This window comes from Chrysochloris asiatica, unplaced genomic scaffold, assembly GCF_000296735.1.
Source record: "Chrysochloris asiatica unplaced genomic scaffold, ChrAsi1.0 scaffold00035, whole genome shotgun sequence".
Taxonomy (NCBI): Eukaryota; Metazoa; Chordata; class Mammalia; order Afrosoricida; family Chrysochloridae; genus Chrysochloris; species Chrysochloris asiatica.
In genome coordinates, this window is record NW_006408553.1 from 8,667,446 (window position 1) to 8,678,171 (window position 10,726).

The following is a 10,726-nucleotide window of genomic DNA, read 5'->3' on the forward strand; positions in this document are numbered from 1 at the left end:
AAATATGCAAAGATTTGGAATTAGAAAACCAAAAGGGAAGAACACGGTCAGCATTTCTCAAGCTGGGGGAACTGAAGAAAAAATTCAAGCCTCGACTTTGGTTATTGAAAGATTCTCTGGACATTAACCATAGCACCATGCAATACCTTAACCCCCATCCCCACCCCACCGAGGTACATAGGATAGATATTTAAACAAAATTAGATTATATTAGCAAGGAAGAAGAGCAAATGGGTGCCTGCCTGTGGATTAACCAATGTTGTTGTTGCTATTGCATTCCATCGAGTTGGTTCTGACTCATAGTGACCAAGGAGTGGCGGGTGGCTTTGAACCACCGTCCTTGCAGTTAGAAGTTCATTGCTAACTGGATTCCATATAACAACATAAATTCTAATTTGTGAGATGGTAGCAGATAAGCAGATTATTTAAATGTCATTTTTATTTAAAAATTTTTTATTGTGAATTGAGTAAAGGTCATCAGTTTTACAGTCAACAAATTGTAAGCTTTGTTTCATCTCAATGATTGCAGTCTCCTCCATGAAACAACAGTTGTCCTGTTCCTCCCTGTGGTTACCCATGGACAAATATCCTCTTTCAAACTCTTATTTATTTGTGATATATATTATATATTTCTGCTCCTGTAAAGATTTGCAGCCTCAGAAACCCTGTACAGGGTCGCTATGAGTCGGAACCGACTCCACAGCTCATAACCACCACCTTCATGTATATTGCCCTTCCTGTCATCCAAGTTAACATATGTCAACCCTCTAGCCAATGAATTACTCTCTTTTCCCACCCACCCCTGGTAACCACTGAAGTATGTTTCTTTTAGTATTAAAACCTTTTCTTGAGTTTTTACATTAGTGGTGTCATGCAATATTTGTCCTTTTGTGATTGACTTATTTCACTCAGCATAATGTCTTCAGGGTGCTTTGTGGAGTCATCATTATTCTTCAGCACTGAATAATATTCCATAGTGTGTCTATAACAACATTTGTTCACTCTTCCATTGGTGGGCATATAGGCTGTCTTCATCTTTTTGCTATAGTGAACAGTGCTGTGATGAATACTGGTGTGCATATATTTGTGTCCTGGTTCTTATTTCTTACAGATGTATAGCAAGTAGAGGGATTTCTGGATCATAAAGTACTTACTTCCAACTGTCTCAGGAAGTACCACACAATTTTTCACAGAGGTTGAGCCATTTTACAGTCTCACCAGCATGTAGGAGAGTTCTAGCCTCTCCGTACTCTCATCAGCATTTGCTGTATTCTGTATTTTTGAACTTTGCTATTAATACTGTTGAGAGACGACATCTCAGTGTTGTTGTTTTTTTGTTTATATTTGACAAATTTTATTCATAAACTGTATCATATCAAAATGCAAGAAACATAACTGGAAGCTAACTCTAATCCATACAATTTTGAAATCTTGATGAGTACCATAAGAGAAAATGTTTTAAAAATGATAGTAAACTGAAACAGCTTACAAAGATTTAGTAATGTAGACCTGCTGTCTTATCCTATTCAGTGTTGCTTAATTTCTTATCTCATTTACAGTATTACAATATACAATATAAAGCACTTAGAAGTCCTAACAGCACACCTAGCTATAAAGCCTTGCTACTCCAGGTGTCATCCTCAGTCCATCTGCCTTCATTATCTCTTGGGAGCTTGTTAGAAATGAATAATTTCAGGCTTTACCAAGACCTAGTATAATCTGCATTTCAACAATATTCCCAAGTGATTTGCTTACACATGAAAATGTGAAAATCTGTGACATAGAAGGCTAGAATTAATGTTGTAAAAAGTAAAGGATAGGTAGACTATTTGCCATCCCTCTAAAATGGATTAGCTTGATTACAGACTTTGGAGAACCTACATTACTTTTTAGAAGGAAACAACATGAAAAATTGGTTGTCATTTGAGAAATATTAGTGATAAATAACTAGCTACTTAATACACTTGCCAAAATCAAGATGAAAAAAATTTTAAGCAAGCATGTTTATTAGAACATCAAAAGCAGAACCGATGATCAGGAAATTAAAAAAATAGAAAGCTACTATCATTTTCATAGAATACACATCTTTGTCCATTTTTATATTTCTAAATGTCTCCCCAGTCTCAATATAGATGATCAAATTTGTAGAAATAGGAAACTTAGTTTGTCATGGCTAAGCTTAAGGATACATCAAGTCAAGCTTGGATGAGTTAATGCAGCAGGTCTACAATGTTTAGCTTATAACTATTTAGTACTTAAGTTTATTATGTCAGATGGTTATATAATTGGAAATGTAATGTTTTACAATAGGTGTTCTTTTGTTTTGCAGAACTGAGATATGAACTGCCAGCATCACAAAAATTTCAGAAAAAGAAATCAGTAAGTTTCTTGATCCTGGTCTAAGTACATTCATTATAAAATGCTTTTCAATAAGTAACTATTTTTTCTGTTACCAAATTTTATGGGTAAATAAATAATCCTAGGAAATAGGGACAATTCACTATATGATGGGCTCATCATCAATAGCTAGCCAGTAATGTGGTTTAAGATAACAAATTCTTTCTTTAATGCTTTAGGCACAAAATCAAAAAGTTGGGAAAAAACAAACAAACAAAACACCAAAGTTTTTACTTTTTTATCTAGCATATATTTCATTAAAGTTTATATTCTCATATTAAAAATGTAATTTAGTGGAAAAAACTTCCTTTTGAATCATCTGATGACAGTTGTACATTTTTAGACATGCTCATTTAATAGCAAAAAAGACAAAACAACAAAAGTTTTTCCTTTCTTACATGTGGACATTGAAGTGGACCTAATTCAATTTTCTTTTTAAAAATCCAAAGAGAAAAATAGATTCAAACCTAAATAAAATGAATTTTAAACTGTTCACTAAGTGAGTAGTGTCCTGTACCATTTTCTGTTTTCTGTTGCTTTGATATAGGCTTTTCTCTGTCTCTTCTCTTGCTCTTTTTACTAGTCCAGCTGCACCATTTTTATCACATTCATTATCACTATCAAATTTAGTGTTCCTCTGAAACTGTAGTTTTCCTTTAGCAGATCCAGCCTGGGCAACTTTATTTCCCTTTCCTTTTCCTTTAAATCTGCAACCTTTTGACTTCCATTTGTTTAGGGATTCTTGTTGATTTTCCATAATTTTTTTCATTGCTACTTTTTCCACCTCTTCTTCTGGTACTTCCCACATCACGTCTTTGTTCTTTAATTGTAGATTACCATTACTTGCATCCTTGGCTTTATCCAGTACTTTTTTGCTTTTTCTTTAAACAGAATTACTCCCTCTTTTGCACCTCTGATAAAGTGTATCCATTTTATTTCTCCATGATTTGAGAAAAGGATATGCAAATCTTCTCTACACATCTGATCATCTAAATCACTCAAAAAATTTTCAGTAAGCAGCTCATCTTTTCTACTGGAGATTTCATTTCAGCATCTTCCACTAACTTCTGTTTTTCTTCTTGCTCTTGTTTAGATCATAATTTTAAATTTCTGTGTTTTTCTTTGTCTCTTCCTTTTCTGGAGTTCCAGTCACCTGTAAATTATTCCTCTTCATACTGTCCCACATAATCTTAGGCTTTCTTTGGATTTTTTCATTCTTTTTTCTGATGGTTCTTCCAGCTTGCTAGAATTGAGAGGTTTATCTTCAAACTCACCAATTGTGGCTTACGTGGATTCACATCTACTCCTTTACCTTCTCAATGTATTGTCCATTTCTGAGATCTTATTATTAATCTTCTTGATTTCTATTTGAGGTTTTGTATTATCTCCAATTTTTTATCTGTTTTGTTTTGTTGTTCCTTTAGTGCTTTCCTGAATTCTTCCTTGTTTCCTTTACACTTTCTGTCAATCATTTGGAAGTACCTAAATATTATTCTCTTGAATTTTTTTTCAGGTAATTCCAATACATTTTTTTCCCTCAGAAATGTTTCTTAGCACTGCCTCTTGGTCACTAGTTAAAGTCACTGTGTCTTGTTTCTTTGTGTGACTAGAAATTGTCTGCTGCTTTTGAGACATTGTGATGTTGTATTTGTATTAAGTTGATGATTTTATGTATGTGGATTCTTGGGCACTAACCAAACTGGTAGTGTGATCAGGAGATAGCTAGTGCATCATTATCTGTTTGCTGTTCATGCAGTTCAATTTAGGATAGATTTGACTGACGTTGGGTGTTGACCCATTGTATAGCAGCTGATATTGGCTCTTGTCCAGTGGGTAGGGCTGTAGTGGGTATGGTTGTGTCAGGGCTGTATGGCTACAGTTGCTATTTCTTGTCAGGTAAGGCAAGAAAAGAAAAACACACACACACACACGTAAGAAGGAAAACAAACACAAACCAGCAAACAACAGCATAAAAAATAAAAGAGTAAAGAAATAAAGAAAAAGAAAAAAGCAGGAAACATCTAGCAAAAGAATACAAAATCAAAGAGGGAGAGGAAAACAAATAACAAAAAGAAAGAAAAAGAACTAAACACAATTAGGAAAAGGAACGAGTACAAGGGAACGAGCACAACAAAGAAGCAACAGTGATTGGGAAAGAAAAGAAAAAGGGAAAGGGGAGATAGCAAGGAGAGAAAGCAGGAGAGACAAAGGTGAGGGAGAAAGAATAAAGGGGGGGGGGGGAAGACTGGAAGAAGACCCAAGAGGTGAGACTTCTGGGGGTCTCCTGACAGCTACAGTCCTCATATCAGGGGTGGGTAAGGAATGAGATGGTAACACTCAACCCTAGGTGGAGTTCCTATAGGGCTAAGTGTTGTCTGTTCTGGGCATCCATCTGGAAGTAGTTCATTCAGATTCCAAAGCAGCTGGGGTATCAGGGTTTTTCCATCCTAGACATGAGTCAAGGTTGAGAGGTCCTTCTAGTCCATGGCTGGCCAGAAGCAGTTCTGCAAGTCTGGAATAGTCCACACCTGATTCCAGGTGCAGGGATTGGTGCTGCTAGCTTCCTACACACTTTGATGTGAATTGGACTGCCTAGAAAGCAGGAGCTTCTCTTGGAGTGTACACAGATGGGATTCAGCCACACCCCTATTCAACCAGGTAATGTTGACTGGTGGAAGGGTAAAAGAAGAAAACCTCTCCCCTTTCTGTCCATCAACATGTGTTATGCCTCTGTACCACCTACTCTCCTCTTGCCTTCAAAGTTACCTATGAAAGTTCAAGTTGACCACACCATACTGACCTTTCCACTGGCATAGATTAGCAATTTCTGTTTTTTTTCTTCTTCTTCTTTTCTCCCCCACGTGTCTGTTCAGCTGCTCCTTTTACTAGCACTAGACCAGGAATAGTTAGGGCTGACTCTGCAGATCTGGAACAGGGCTTTTCAGAATCGGGTCAATGTGGATAGCACCCCCCACTCCTCTAATGGGGCCACAACTGTGACACTTACCGCCATACAGCTCTAACCATTGGGAGAATGGGAGCTTCCCTGGGGGTATGCTGGTGGGGACTGACTTCACCTCTGGTCATCAGTGGAGTGTCTCTGTGAGCCACCAGTATGCTTGTGCAGCACTGATAAATTTTCCTGTCTCCAAAGCTGTTCACAAAAGCTCAAGATGGCTGTACCTGTCTGGTTGCTCACTTGTATCAGCAATCTCTCCTTATTTTGCTGTATCTGCTCAGCTCTCTCTCCTAGTAAGCATTCAGTCCACTTTTCTATCCTTTCATCTGAAGCTCAGAGTTCCAGGATTATCATGTGCAGTTGTAGCATTTGGTTATCCCTGTCTTTGTTGTACAGGGTCCAGGCTTTCTACCTAGTCTGCCACTTTGCCGCTTCCCCTTAAATGTTATCTTTAGTTGCTATTGAGTTGACTTCAACTCATGCAATGTAAGGTACAATAGAATGTAACATTGCCTGGTCCTATGCAGTCATCATGATTGTTGGTATGTTTGAGTCCATTGTTGCAGCTACTGCTTGCCTTACAACCTAGGAGGCTCATCTTTTAGCACTATGTCAGATAACATTCTGGAGTGATTCACAAGGTTTTCATAAACAGATCACCAAGCCTTTCTTCCTTGTTTCAGTCTAGAAGTTCTGCTGAAACCCATACCACCAAGGGTGACCCTGCTGGTAGTTGAAATACCAGTGACATAGCTTTCAACAATATAGCAATACACAGTGTAGTCATATAACACACTGCCACAGTATGACAAACTGTGTTAATGAAAAGTATTAAGTATCAATAATTTAAAATAATTTCATACATATTTTGATATTTGATAATGGTGGTGATTAAGAGTATTAAGCGTTAATTGAGTGCTGAGATAGTTCCCAGAGGAAGTGTATCTGAGACACTAAATAATAACTTTCTGCTTAGTCAGGGGGCTCTAAAGTACAGTAAACATGGTGCTTTCCCTGTTGGCCTCAAAGGTATATAGAGAGCACAGGGATCCCACCCTGAGCATAAGTCCCAACTGCTAGGACTGATGCTGGAGGCTTTCAATTGGAATTTTTTAAGTCAGATTATCAACTACTGAGTGAATAAAATCCTCAAGCAGCCACCCTGAGACTGAGCATCTTTCAGAGTTTCTTCTTTCTCAGAATTCCATAAATAGCCACTTGAACTGTTCATTTGTTTTAGGATTCCAGAAAAAAAGGGTTAGCATGCCAAGAACCAGAAAAGAAACTGTAGCCTCTTCCAATCTGTTTCCTAATCTTAGATAAAGGGAAAATAAACAATACAAATCTTTTAAAGATACCAAGGGCAGCTGCTTTGGTTTTAGTGTTGTCCCCACATGGCCTGGTACAGAATTGTCTGTTGCCTGAGGAAACTATTATGAACCTAATTTCGGCTTTAACAATTCAAATCCAATATATACTTGCAGTTATTCCTAGATGATATTCAAGCCAATAGTGATGGTGATTATTTCTTCATTTTCCCTACTTTTGCTCCATTGTCAATGCCTAGAATGACTCTACCTATAGGTTGATAACTAATTTTATTGAAATTTTGGATATGATGGTATCTATATGTTTATTTCTAGCTTGCATAAAATTGTTCATATTGTTAGGATGTTTTCCACCTTCTAAAGCAACTTCAAAAGCCTTAGAAGATCTCCTGAGGTAAGATAGCTGTTCTTGCTAATGAGTTCAGAGACGTAAATGATTTTTTAACTAGATTCAGGGAGAAATGGAGCTTGAGTCTAAATCTTCTGATCACAATTGCGCTACATTCCTGGTGTGGTGCTGCAGGCTAATGCGTTGGACTGCAAGGTGGGTTTGAACTGCAATGTAGGTAGTTCAGGCTCACCAGTTGCTCCTCAGAAACTCTGTACAGGGTCGTTATGAGTCGGGACCATCTCGATGGCACTTAAAAACAATATACTGTATATGGAGCATTTTCTTATTTGTTTTCTACTGTGAGCAGAAACTCTCTCTTAGTTACCTAGTGCCACTCTAACACACATACCACAGTGGATGACTTCAGAACAGAAAATTATTTTCCCATAGTTCTTGAGGCTAAAAGTCCTAATGAGGGTCTCAGCTAAGATAATTCCTTCGTTGTCAGTAAACTCAGGCTTTCCATGGTTCCTTGGCAATCCTTACATGGCATCTGTCTTCCTCCAAGTGTATGTCTTCCTCCAAGTTTGTCCGTTCTGGTCTTTTTGTAAATCGGAAGTGATTATGTTTAGAATCCACCCTACATTGCTATGTTGTTGTTAAGTGCCATCGAGTTGGTTTCAACCCACAGCGACCCTGAACAGGGTTTCTGAGGCTGTAAATCTTTACGGGACCAGAAAGCCTCATCTTTTTTCCACGGAGTAGCTGGTAGTTTCAAACTGCTGACCTTGCAGTTCACAGCCCGATTCATAACCACTACACTACCAGAGTATAGTCTTATTAATGTAACAAAAGAAAAACCCTATCCACACAGAATCACATCCACAAATGCAATGGCTAGGAATTCAACACATATTTCAAGGGGACACAATTCAATCTATAACATATTCCATTAATAAGTTTGCAGTAAAGGTTTAGGGACAAGCAGAAAACAAGAATACGAAGGAAGATCTTTGTGAGAGCTGTGGAACCTCAAGAAGAAAGTACCTTTTAATAATAAACAGGAAGTATCTTTTAATTACTTCCTAGGTTAAAGCCTGAGTTTACTCCATGTAGTTTCTCTTTTTGACTACCCTACATATATTTATCCAGTACCCATCTGTCCATTTGTCATGCTGTGGTGGCTTGCATGTTGCTGTGATTCTGGAAGGTATGTCACCAGTATTTTAAATAGCAGCTAGGTCTGGTAGCGTAATGGTTACGAATCGGGCTGCGAACCTTAAGGTCAGCGGTTCGAAACTACCAGCCACTCCGCGGGAGAAAGATGAGGCTTTCTACTCCCGTAAAGATTTACACCCTCAGAAACCCTGTACAGGGTCGCTATGGGTTGGACCCGACTCAACGGCATTTAACAACAAGGTCACCCATGGTGGAAGGTTTCAGAAGAGCTTCCAGACTAAGACAGACTAAGAAGAAGGAGAGAGAGACTACTTCCAAATATCTAGTCTATGAAAAGCTTATGAATAGCAGTGGAACTCTGTCAAGACTAGAATACTGAATATGGAAACTGATGAAAAGCACCAGAATATTGTCAGATATAGTGCCAGAAGATGAGCCCCTCAAGTTGGAAGGCACTCAAAATATGACTGAGGAAGAGCTGCCTCCTCAAAGTAGAGTTGACCATGATGACATGAATGGAGTAATATTTTCGCAACTTTCATTTGCTGATAGGATACAACTCAAAATGAGGAGAAACCGTTGTAAATATCCATTAATAATTATAGCATAGAATGTATGAATCTAGGAAAATTGAAAGTTGTCAAAAAATAGAATGCATAAACATCAATATCCTAGATATTTGTGAGCTGAAAGAGACTGGTTTTGTTATTTTAAATCTGACAACCATACTGTTTACTAGGTCAGGAATAACGAATTGAAGAGGAATGGCATCACATTCATCATACAAAAGATTATTTCAAGGTCTCTCTTGAATTACAATTCTGTCAGTGATAGAATAATATCTATACACCTACAAGGAAGACCAGTCAATCCTGTGATCATTCAAATTTATGTAACAACCACTAAAGTCAATGAATATGAAAATGTAGAATTCTACCAACATTTTCAGTGTGAAACTGATCAAACATGCAATCAAGATGTGGTGATAATTACAGTTGAAATGCACAGGTTGGAAACACAGAGAAAGGATCAGTCATTGAAAAATATGGCCTTGGTGATAGAAATGATGCTGGAGATCACATGATACAGTTTTGCAAAACCAATGACTTGTTCATTTCAAATACCTTTTTTAAACAACACTTGGACTTCATCAGATGGAATACACAGAAATCAAAATGACTACATCTGTGGAAAGAGACAGTGGAAAAGTTCCATATCATCAGTCAAAACAAGGCCAGATACAGGTTGTGGAATGGATCATAAATTGCTCACATGCAAGTTCAGGCTAAAGCTGAAGAAAAAGACCAAATCGATGTCAGAAGAGACTCTGAAACTTGTTCTCCTGTGTAGAGTTCTAAAGCAAATGGAAGAAATGAGGAGGTAAAAGAGCTGAATAGAAAATTTCCAAGGGCAGCTTGAGAAGACAAAGTCGAATATTATAATGAAATGTACAAAGATCTGGAGTTAAAAAGCCAAAAATGAAGAATATGCTTATCATTTCTCAAGCTGAGGGAACTAAAGAAAAAATTCAATCCTCAACTTGCAATATTGAAGGATTTTATGGACAAAATATTGAATGATGCAGAAAGCATCAAAAGACGATTGAGGGAATACACAGAGCCACTGTACCAAAAAGAAATGGTTGATGTTCAACCATTTTAAGAGGTAGCATATCATCAAGAGCCAATGATATTGAAAAAGTCCAAAGTGCACTGAAGGCATTGGCAAAGTACAAGGCGCCGAGAATTGATGAAATGCAAATTGAAATATTTCAACAAACTGTTGCAGCACTGGAGTCACTCACTTATCTTTGAAAACCAATTTGGAAGACAGCTACATGGCCAACTGATTGGAAGAAAGAAATATTTTGTCCATTCAAAACAGGTGACCCAACGGCATGCGTAAATCACTGGATAATTTTATTAATATCACATGCAAGTAAAATTTTGCTAAAGATAATTAAAAAATTACTGCCAGCCGTACATTGACAGTGAAATTCTAGAGGTTCAAGCCATATTCATGGATGTAGAATTAGGGATATCATTGCTGATATCAGATGAAACTTGGCTGAAAGCAGAGAGTAAAATAAATATGTTTACCTGTGCTTTATTGACTATGCAAAGGCTTTCAATTGTGTGGATCATGACAAGCTATGGACAACATTGTGAAGTGTGAGTATTCCAGAACAGTTAATTGTGCTCATGAGAAACCTGTACATAGACTAAGAGGCAGTTGTTCAAACATAACAAGGGAACATTGAATGGTTTAAAATTAAGAAAGGTGTGCGACAAGGGTGTATTCTTTCACCATACTCATTCAATCTGTATGCTGAGCAAATAATCCGTGAAGCAGGGTTATATGAAGAAAAACGTGGCATCAGGATTGGATAAAGACTCATTAACAACCTGTGATATGCAGATGATACAACCTTGCTTGCTGAAAGTGTAGAGGATTTAAAATATTTACTGGTGAAGATCAAAGAGCACAGTCTTCAGTATGGATTGAAACTCAATGTAAAGAAAACAAAATTCT

The 10,726-nt window shown here is 37.4% G+C and overlaps 1 pseudogene; it reads right to left on the reverse strand.

Moving 5' to 3' along the window:
* Window positions 1-2,526: 2,526 nt before the first annotated feature.
* On the reverse strand, window positions 2,527-3,542 carry LOC102829018 (annotated as a pseudogene).
* Window positions 3,543-10,726: the final 7,184 nt, after the last annotated feature.